Here is an 11,586-nt window from a genome sequence, read left to right on the forward strand (position 1 = left end):
ATTATTCTAACACACTCCCAGCCGGCCTCCAACAATCCCTCCATCCCATCCAAAACTCTGCTACCCATGTGCTTACTCACAACAAGTCTTGTTTATCCATCCCCTGTGCTCACTGATCTACAAACGATTCCTTTTAAGAAGCACCGAAAGTTGAAATTTCCCATTCTTCTTTTCCTCTAATTGTGATCATCCTGATCTCTGTAATCTCCTCCACACCCCTTTGAGATCTCTGCACTCATTTAATTCCAGCCACTATAGCATTCCATATTTTAACCTCTCTCCCATTACTGGCCTTTTATCATTTGACTGCTGCGAGTACCCAATTAAAAAGGCTTGTGCGCATGCGGATTTCTGGGAATACGCAAACAAGATGGCGGCCGCTTAGTTCTGTCTGTGACAAAGCTGCAGCCACCGCTCAGGTCACCGGGTACCGGTAGTTTTTTTTTCTGGTTTCCTGTTTCTATAACATGTTTTCGAACCGTGTCTAACGACCCGGCTGATCCCTCCGTCCCGCCATTCCCACCTTTACTGATTGCGAATCCGAGAAAGAACCTTCTTCACGTCGCCATTAATGACACTGCGCATGCTTCACTCAGCCCAGTCCCGCCTCCTCATTCGCTCCGATTGGTTGGAGGACCAGCCGCTCCTGCTCGGTCCCGCCCCCTCTCCTCTCATTGACCTGGACCTGCCGTCAATCACCCCGCTCATTGTGAGGTGTCAGGTGAGAGGTCAGTGCCGGGGGCGGGGTTGACAAACCCAGTGGGGCCCCAGAGCTGAATGTGAAACAATGAACATTCTCCACTCTCACTGTCCGCCACTTCCGGCTTCTCTCCACAAACAACCTCACAGAAACCAGGGGGGAGACACTGACCCAGTGACAATGTCACTGCATTAGAGGAAAAGTCTAATGTAACCCCTCCGGGTCAAAAAGGCAGAAAGTAGGAAACCAGTAAGTTTAAAGCCTGTTGGGAATGGAATCCATTATTGAGGAAGTAGTAACTGGACATTGTGGAAAGTCAAACCGCAATCCATCAGTGGTTTTGTGAAGGGTAAATCGTGTTTGACAAATTTGTTGTGAGCTCTTGGAAGATGTAACAAGCCAAGTGGATAATGGAGGTCCTGTAGATGTATTTGGACTTCCAGAATACATTTGATATGGTGTCATATAAAAGATAATAAACAAGGTAAGATCCCACGGTGTTGAGAGGTAATATATTAGTTTGGATTGAGGATTGGCTAAACAACAGACAGCAGAGAGGGCATGATATCATATTAGATTTATTGACACGTACTCGGGTATAGTGAAAAGAATTGTTCTGCGTACAGTTCCATACATGAAAGACATAGGACATAACGATAAATACACAATGTAAATGCACAGACATTGGATGAAGCATCTGGAGTGTAGTACTACATCTTCAGTACAGAAGATACGTGGAGAGGTCAGTTCAGTCCATGACCGGGTAACTTCTTATCTAAATGGAGAGAAACTTCATAATGCTTTTGTACAGCGGGATCTGGGTGCCCACGCACGGATCGCAGACAGTCTGCAGGTGCAGCAGGTAATAAGGAAGGCAAATGGAATTTTGGCTTTGATTGCGAATGAAATGAAAATCGCTTATTGTCACAAGTAGGCTTCAAATGAAGTTACTGTAAAAAGCCCCTAGTCGCCACATTCCAGCGCCTGTTTGGGGAGGCTGTTACGGGAATTGAACCGTGCTGCTGGCCTGCCTTGGTCTGCTTTCAAAGCCAGCGATTTAGCCCTGTGCTAAACAGCCCCAGTCATGGAATAGAGTATAAAGTAGGGCAGTGCTGTTGTAACTGTGTCGCGCGTTGGTGAGACCACATCTGGAATACTACAGTTTTGGTCCCTTACTTGGACAATGACATAAATGTATTTGAGGCGGTTCAGAGGCGGTCAAGTGGAGAGAGATTTGAGCAGTTTAGGCCAGTACTCACTGGTGTTTAGAAGAATGAGAGGAGATGTAACTGAGGTACATAAGATGCTAAAGAGGATTGATGGGGCAGACATAGAGCGGATGTTTTCCCTTGTTGGACATTCTAGAAGGAGAGGCCATAGTTTGAGCCTAGTTCTGCATGTTTTATTTCAAGGGGGATGAAGTATAAAAGTGAAGAGGTGTTGCTGTAACTACAAGCTACCAGTGAGGCCACATTTACAACATTGTGTACAGTCTTGCTCCCGTTATTTAACAAAAGATATGTTATCATTGGAGGCAGTACAGAGGAGGCTTACTGGGATGCTTCTGGGTATGGAGGGACTGCCAAATGAGGAAAAAAAATTATTTTACCCCAGGAAATGTGGAGGCCGAGTCCTTGATCAGTTGCAAGGCTGAGATCGATATGTTTTTAATCAGTAGGGGAATTAAGGGTAACACAGATAAGGTAGGAAAGTGGACTTGTGAGTGTTAGATCATAGAATATACAGAGCAGAAGGAGGCCATTCGGCCCATCGCGTCAGCACTGGCCCACTTAAGCCCTCACTTCCACCCTATCCCCCTAGCCCAATAACCCCTCCTAACCTTTTTGGACACTAAGGGCAATTTAGCATGGCCAATCCACCTAAACTGCAAGGCTTTGGACTGTGGGAGGAAACCGGAGCACCCAGAGAAAACCCACGCAGACATGGGGAGAACGTGCAGACTCTGCACAGACAGTGACCCAGCAGGGAATGGAGCCTGAGATGCTGGCGCTGTGAAGCCACAGTGCTAACCATTGTGCTACTGTGCTGCCCAGCTGTGATCTCACTAAATGGTGGAGCAGCTCAAAGGGCAGGATGAGTGACTCCTGTTCCTATTTCTTCTGGCCTGTTTGTTGGTAAAGATTTCCGGAATCTGTGTGACTGGAGAAGCATTGAGATATATAAAATCCGGGTTAGACACCACCTGGACTGCTGTGATTTTAAACAAGAATGCAAATGCTGGAAATCTGCAGGATTTCGGACAGCATCTGTGGAGAGAAACAGAGTTAATGTTTCAGGTCAGCATGATCATTCATCAGATCAAGAATAGTGTTTCCGTTTGGGACCAACGTGGAAATCTGTGAGTGGAGCCAGAGGATATTGGTCGGGTGTTGAATGAACACTTTACATCTGTCTTCACTGAAGGAATCTTTTAATATTATTGGACTGCGCCAAGTTGTTAGATTCCTACTATTATTTGACTCTGTAAAGTTGAAGGAAATTATAGTATTCCTACTATTCGGTTACCAGTAGCACTTTGCGATTACTGGAACTCAGCAGAAATTTGCAGTTAAAACGTCTCAGGTGCCAAAAGGAATTCTTTTATTTTTCTTCTATTGATTACAATTTGAAAGTAATTTAAAAGGCAATTCGTAGACAATTTGAAGCTTTCAGAGAATTACAGACATTATCTTTTTGTTTAGGCAGACAGTTCGAAAGTAACTTTTAAAAGGATCAAAGTCTGAATATGAAGAGAGAGAGAGCTAATCTTCAGCTAAACTCAAACTCAAAGTCAAAAACACTACATCACTACAAAGACAGACTGACTGGACAGACAGACTAACAGACAGATGGACTAACAGACAGACTAACAGACTGACAGACTAAAAATGGCGGGGGGGAAACTTTTCAGTTATACCCTTTCATATCTGTCTTAAGTCATCTAATCACACCCCAATATAATCCTAATTGGTTTGGGTTATACTCAAACACATTTGATTTGACGGCAAGCCGTCCATCTTCAATGTGCAACATTAGCTTTTAATTGTTTCATGACTGCATGATATGGAATGTGATATTCTGCTAATCTTTACCAGCAATAAACTGGTTTTAAGCTAGCTTGACTAATGTAACAATGGAGACTTCATGTCGAGAAACCTGGAATCAAATATATATTCGATTCAATGTTTTATCCATTAAAATGTTTCGGCCTTATAAGCTATGGAATGTGGTTCACGCTGTAATCTCAAATGGCCTGAAAAGAGAACAATAGAGCTTTAGTTACTGGACTCCTGCCACCTCGTTGCCATGGAATTCAGCCCTTGTCCTTGACAGCAGCACAAGCATAGTGTCAAACTGTCTTGCAACTGTGCTGTTTAAATCTATGATGGAATTATGCTGTTTCATGTATCCATTGAAGCTATATGTTTTGAGATGACCTGAGGTTATGGGTGCTGAAATTCTCATTTTTAAATGGGTATTTAAAACTGGGGCTAAATATTTATGCTTAAACCTATCTTTTATCTTTTACCTATACTAGTTGTATTAGAAATACCTGGCTTCTACATTCACCCAAGAGAATGAGGAGGTAGATATGGAACTTGGGCAGAGAGACTGAAGATCCTGAGCAAATTGACATAGGGAGTGACATGGTATTGGAGGTGCTGGCAGGTTTAAAACTGGACCGGATGAGTTGTGCCCTAGACTGCTGTGGGAGGTGAGGGAGGATATTGCAGGGGCTCTGACCCAAAATTTTAATTCCTCTCTGGCCACGGGGAAATTGCCAGAGGACTGGAGATCAGCTAATGTGGTCCTACTGTTTAAGAAAGGTTGTAGAGATAAGCCAGGGAACTGCAGACCAGTAAGTCTCACATCAGTGGCAGGGAAAATATTGGAGAGAATTCTGAAGGAGAGAATCTACTTGCCTCTCCAGGCAAGATTTGATCAGAAATAGCCAGCATGGCTTTGTTAGAGGGAGGTCATGCCGAACAAATTTGATTGAATTTTGTGAGCAGGTGACGAGTATAGATGAGGGCAGTGCAGTTGATGTAGTTTACATGGACTTCAGCAAGCCTTTGACTTGTAAGACCATAAAGACATAGGAGCTGAATTAGGCCATTCGGCCCATCGAGCCTGTTTCACTATTCAATCATGGCTGATATGTTTCTCATCCTCATTCTCCTGTCTTCTCCCCATACACCGGATCCTGTTATTAATCAAGAACCTATCTATCTGTCTTAAAAACAGTGATTTGGAGAGCACCGTGGAGTAGTGGTTAGCGTTGCTGCCTCACGGCGCCATGGTTGCAGGTTCAATCCTGGCTCTAGGTCACTGTCCGTGTGGGGTTGTCCCCATGTTTGTGTGAGTTTCGCCCCCACAACCCAAAGATGTGCAGGGTAGGTGGATTGGCCATGCTACATTGCACCTTAATTGGAAAAATTGAATTGGGTACTCTGAATTTATTTTTAAAATTAAAAAATAATAATAACAGAGTGATTTGGCCTCCTCAACTGACCGTGAGGTTTCTGTAAATTTACAGAATACTGGAAGTGGAGGTTGAACAGACGGGAAACGCAAACCAAATGTCACATCGCGATCTGACAGAGTCACTCGGTTCATTGGAAACTAAATTTCAGCAGCATCTGGGTGTGGAAGGTAAAAGGTTTGTCTGTTCTGTCTGTGAGGGAAGATTTCAGGTCTCAGTGTGACTGGAAAAGCCCCGAGATTCACAAACCCTGGTTAGATCAAACCTGGAGAACTGTGTTCAGTTCAGGGCAACAAACCTGAGGAAGGATAGAATGGCCTCGGAGGGAGTGTAGCACAGATTTTTTACCTGAATGATATCTGAACACCCCCCGGGGTTAAATTACAAAACTAGATCACACAAAAGAGTCAGAGACATGATGACACAGAGAATGGCATTCAGCCCATTGAATCCATGCTAGCTCTCTGGAGCAATCCAGTTAGTCCCATTCTCCTGCTCCCTGTATCCTCGCATGTTTATTTCCCTCAGATGTCTATTCAATTTCCTTTTGAAATCAAATCATTCATTGTGTCTATTTTCAAACTCCCTCATAGGCAGCGAGTATCAGGTCATTGCCGCTCGCTGTGTAAAAACATATCTCATATCACCTCATATCACCTCAGTAATGGAGAGGGATAGGTGCGTGCAACAGGGCAAGGTTTACAATTGGGGGAAGGGTAAATACGATGTTGTCAGACAAGAATTGAAGTGCATAAGTTGGGAACATAGGCTGTCAGGGAAGGACACAAGTGAAATGTGGAACTTGTTCAAGGAACAGGTACTACGTGTCCTTGATATGTATGTCCCTGTCAGGCAGGAAAGAGATGGTCGAGTGAGGGAACCATGGTTGACAAGAGAGGTTGAATGTCTTGTTAAGAGGAAAAAGGAGACTTGTGTAAGGCTGAGGAAACAAGATTCAGACAGGGCGTTGGAGGGATACAAGATAGCCAGGAGGGAACTGAAGAAAGGGATTAGGAGAGCTAAGAGAGGGCATGAACAATCTTTGGCGGGTAGGATCAAGGAAAACACCAAGGCCTTTTACACATATGTGAGAAATATGAGAATGACTAGAGCGAGCGTAGGTCCGATCAAGGACAGTAGGGGGAGATTGTATTTTGAGTCTGAAGAGATAGGAGAGGTCTTGAACGAGTACTTTTCTTCTGTATTTACAAATGAGAGGGGCCATATTGTTGGAGAGGACAGTGTGAAACAGACTGGTAAGCTCGAGGAAATACTTATTAGGAGGGAAGATGTGTTGGGCATTTTGAAAAACTTGAGGATAGACAAGTCCCCGGGCCTGACGGGATATATCCAAGGATTCTATGGGAAGCAAGAGATGAAATTGCAGAGCCGTTGGCAATGATCTTTTCGTCCTCACTGTCAACAGGGGTGGTACCAGGGGATTGGGGTGTGGCGAATGTCGTGCCCCTGTTTAAAAAAGGGACTAGGGATAACCTAAGGCCAGTTCGTCTTACTTCGGTGGTAGGCAAAGTAATGGAAAGGGTACTGAAGGATAGGATTTCTGAGCATCTGGAAAGACACTGCTTGATTAGGGATAGTCAGCACGGATTTGTGAGGGGTAGGTCTTGCCTTACAAATCTTATTGAATTCTTTGAGGAGGTGACCAAGCATGTGGATGAAGGTAAAGCAGTGGATGTAGTGTACATGGATTTTAGTAAGGCATTTGATAAGGTTCCCCATGGTAGGCTTCTGCAGAAAGTAAGGAGGCATGGGATAGTGGAAAATTTGGCCAGTTGGATAACAAACTGGCTAACCGATAGAAATCAGAGAGTGGTGGTGGATGGCAGATATTCAGCCTGGATCCCAGTTACCAGTGGCGTACCGCAGGGATCAGTTCTGGGTCTGCTGCTGTTTGTGATTTTCATTAATGACTTGGATGAGGGAGTTGAAGGGTGGGTCAGTAAATTTGCAGACGATACGAAGATTGGTGGAGTTGTGGATAGTGAGGAGGGCTGTTGTCGGCTGCAAAGAGACATAGATAGGATGCAGAGCTGGGCTGAGAAATGGCAGATGGAGTTTAACCCTGAAAAGTGTGAGGTTGTCCATTTTGGAAGGACAAATATGAATGCGGAATACAGGGTTAACGGTAGAGTTCTTGGCAATGTGGAGGAGCAGAGAGATCTTGGGGTCTATGTTCATACATCTTTGAAAGTTGCCACTCAAGTGGATAGAGCTGTGAAGAAGGCCTATGGTGTGCTAGCGTTCATTAACAGAGGGATTGAATTTAAGAGCCGTGAGGTGATGATGCAGCTGTACAAATCTTTGGTAAGGCCACATTTGGAGGACAGTGTACAGTTCTGGTCGCCTCATTTTAGGAAGGATGTGGAAGCTTTGGAAAAGGTGCGAAGAGATTTACCAGGATGTTGCCTGGAATGGAGAGGAGGTCTTACGAGGAAAGGTTGAGGGTGCTAGGCCTTTTGTCATTAGAACGGAGAAGGATGAGGGGCGACTTGATGGAGGTTTATAAGATGATCAGGGGAATAGATAGACAGTCAGAGACTTTTTCCCCGGGTGGAACAAACCATTACAAGGGGACATAAATTTAAGGTGAATGGTGGAAGATATAGGGGGGATGTCAGAGGTAGGTTCTTTACGCAGAGAGTAGTGGGGGCATGGAATGCACTGCCTGTGGAAGTAGTTGAATCGGAAACATTAGGGACCTTCAAGCAGCTATTGGATAGGTACATGGATTACGGTAAAATGATATAGGCAGCATGGTAGCATTGTGGATAGCACAATTGCTTCGCAGCTCCAGGGTCCCAGGTTCGATTCCGGCTTGGGTCACTGTCTGTGCGGAGTCTGCACATCCTCCCTGTGTCTGCGTGGGTTTCCTCCGGGTGCTCCGGTTTCCTCCCACAGTCCAAAGATGTGCAGGTTAGGTGGATTGGCCATGATAAATTGCCCTTAGTGTCCAAAATTGCCCTTAGTGTTGGGTGGAGGTGTTGACCTTGGGTAGGGTGCTCTTTCCAAGAGCCGGTGCAGACTCAGTGGGCCGAATGGCCTCCTTCTGCACTGTAAATTCAATGATAATCTATGATTAATCTAGGACAAAGGTTCGGCACAACATTGTGGGCCGAAGGGCCTGTTCTGTGCTCTATTTTTCTATGTTCTATCTCCTGTAACTTTTACATACAAACTCTGAACAGGCCACTCGGCCCCTCGAGCCTGCTCCGCATTCAATACGATTGCGGCTGATCTCATTCTAACCTCAACTTCACATTCCTGCCTACCCCTGATGACCTTTCACCCCCTTGCTCATCAAGAATCAATCCAGCTCTGCCTTAAAAATATTCAAGGACTCTGCTTCCACTGCCTTTTCCGGCAGGCGTTCCAAAGTTTTCCAACTCTCGAGAAAGAAATCCTCATCTCCATTTTAAATGGGTGACTCCTTATTTTGCAACAGTAATGCCCTCGTTCTAGATTCTCCCACAAGAGGAAACATCCTCGCCACATCCACCCTGTCAAGACCCCTCAGGATCTTGTATAATTCAATCCAGGCTTTACCCAAAACTTTAAATCTGTGTCCCGACTGCTTGTACGATCAGTGAATGGAAACCGAGTTTCTTTGTCCACCCGATGGAAACCTGGCGTAATCTTGTGGACCTGAATCAAATCTCCCCTCAACCTCCTTTGCTGGGACCATTCTGGGAAATCTCCTCTGCACCTTCTCCAAGAACCTTCACATTCTTCCTGAAGAGTGGTGACCAGAGCTTTATAAAGATTCATAGCATAGAATTAGAACCATAGAATTCCTGCAGAGCATTCAGCCCATCAAGTCTGCACCTATTCACTGAAAGGTCGTGCTACCACTCCCACGTCGACGCTACCACCAAGAAAGCACAACAGCGCCTATGCTTCCTCAGGAAACTAAGGAAATTCGGCATGTCCACATTGACCCTTACCAACTTTTACAGATGCACCATAGAAAGCATCCTATCAAGCTGCATCACAGCCTGGTATGGCAACTGCTCGGCCCAGGACCGCAAGAAACTTCAGAGAGTCGTGAACACCGCCCAGTCCATCTCACAAACCTGCCTCCCATCCATTGACTCCATCTACACCTCCCACTGCCTGAGGAAAGCGAGCAGCATAATCAAAAATCCCTCCCACCCGGCTTACTCACTGTTCCAACTTCTTCCATCGGGCAGGAGATACAGAAGTCTGAGAACACGCATGAACAGACTCATAAACAGCTTCTTCCCCACTGTCACCAGACTCCTAAATGACCCTCTTATGGACTGACCTCATTAACACTACACCCTGTATGCTTCATCCGATGCCAGTGCTTATGTAGTTACATCGTATATCTTGTGTTGCCCTATTATGTATTTTCTTTTATTCCCTTTTCTTCTCATGTACTTAATGATCTGTTGAGCTGCTCGCAGAAAAATACTTTTCTCTGTACCTCGGTACACGTGACAATAAACAAATCCAATCCAATCCAATCGAAAGGACACCTTGCCTGGGCCCACACCCCTACCCTGGCCCTATAACCCCATAGCCCCACCTAACCTGTACATCCCTGGACACTAAGGGGCAATTTATCAAGGCCAATCCATCAAAGCTGTCCTTCTTTAGACTGTTGGAGGAAACCCGAGCACCGGGTGGAAACCCACGCAGACACGGGGAGAAAGTGCAAACTCCACACAGACAGTCATCAAGGCCGGAATTGAACCCGGGTCCCTGGTGCTGTGAGGCAGCAGTGTTAATCACTGTGCCACCGGAAGCATCGTTTTGGTATCAATATTACTGTTCATGAAGCTCAAGGTCGAATAATTTGCTTTGCCAACTACTCTCTTGTAGATATACAAGATCCCTATTCGCCTCTTTCTCCTCCCGAAGAGGCCAGTTGGGTTTTTATGACAATCCAGCAGTTTTCATGGTCACTTTTTCTTAGTTCCGGCCCCACAAATGACCAGATTCGTTCAGCTCAATTTCACAACCTGTTTTTGTGGGTTCTCTCTCACTCCCTATTTTCTGTTTTCAATCAGTTTCACAGGGTGTTCGAATTGGAGGCTTCAAAGTCCGGAAACTCAAACCAAACATCACATCAGGGTCTGACAGAGTCGTCAATTTATCATTGCTGAATATCATCGTACTTTGAACATGGAAGGAAAAAGCAGCGTTCACAGTGGGGAGAAACCGTACACGTGTTGTGTGTGTGGACGAGGATTTGCTCGATCATCAGGCCTTACAAGCCACAAATGCAGTCACACTGAGGAGAAACTGTGGAAATGTGGGGACTGTGGGAAAGGATTCATTTCCCCATCCAAGCTGGAAACTCATCAACACAGCCACACTGGGGAGAGACCATTCACCTGCTCAAAGTGTGGGAAGGGATTCACTCAGTCATCCGACCTGCTGAGTCACCAGCGAAGTCACACTGGGGAGAGGCCATTCACCTGTTCAGAGTGTGGGAAGGGATTTGCTATTTCATCCAACCTGCAGAAGCATCAGCGAGTTCACACTGATGAGAGACAGTTTCAATGTCCAGAGTGCGGGAAGTGCTATAAAGGTTCTGGGGATCTGATGCGCCATCAACGTGTCCACAGTGACGAGAGACCGTTTAGGTGCTCTCACTGCGGGACTGGATTCAGACAATCATCTCACCTCACTGCACATCAGTGAATTCACACTGGGGAGAAACCATTCGCCTGCTCCTGGTGTGGGAAGAGATTCACTCGGTCATCGGCCCTGCTGGGACACCGGCGAGTTCACACTGGAGAGAGACCGTTCATCTGCTCCAAGTGTGGGAAGCGATTCACTCAGTCATCCGATTTGCAGAGACACCAGCCAGTTCACACTGGGGAGAGGCCATTCAGGTGCTCTCACTGCGGGACTGGGTTCAGACAATCATCTCACCTCACTGTACATCAGCGAATTCACACTGGAGAAAGGCCATTCACCTGCTCCAACTGTGGGAAGGGATTCACTGACTCATCCAACCTGCTGAGACACCAACGAGGCCACAAGTAACCACAGTGATTGAAATTTGCTGTTCCTCACATTCAGGACTGAACCACGTTCATTTGAGTCTCTTTCTGCTGATAACAAACTCCAGCCCATTTACAGGGGCTAATATTCTGGCTAAAAGTCAAATAAATTAGATTTGTGTTACATACGCAGTGTTGATACTTTTTAATATCTGACACAAGTTAGTTCCTTTTGAAGTACTCTCGCTCTCCCCTGTCTCTTCCATCCTCACCTCCAACAAGAAGTGTGAGGAGCTTGTGGAGCTTCTTTGTGACTGAGATTGAGTAAATCCGATCAGCTGCCTCTGCTGCTTCCCTCCCTTCCACGAGCCCACCGGACCAAACTCTCTCTAAATTTCATCCTTTCCCGA

The 11,586-nt window shown here is 45.7% G+C and overlaps 1 long non-coding RNA gene across 2 annotated transcripts; it reads left to right on the forward strand.

Annotated features, from left to right (window-relative positions):
- The first annotated feature begins 67 nt into the window (after nt 1-67).
- On the forward strand, nt 68-11,362 carry LOC140418822 (uncharacterized). Of its 2 annotated transcripts, none has more exons than XR_011945354.1 (2): nt 68-433; nt 10,235-11,362. It is a non-coding gene; the product is annotated as an uncharacterized lncRNA (long non-coding RNA). The 2 variants fall into 2 exon arrangements; XR_011945355.1 differs by lacking the exon at nt 68-433 and adding an exon at nt 768-1,184.
- The last annotated feature ends 224 nt before the right edge of the window (nt 11,363-11,586 follow it).

Source organism: Scyliorhinus torazame, chromosome 5, assembly GCF_047496885.1.
Source record: "Scyliorhinus torazame isolate Kashiwa2021f chromosome 5, sScyTor2.1, whole genome shotgun sequence".
NCBI classification, from domain to species: Eukaryota; Metazoa; Chordata; class Chondrichthyes; order Carcharhiniformes; family Scyliorhinidae; genus Scyliorhinus; species Scyliorhinus torazame.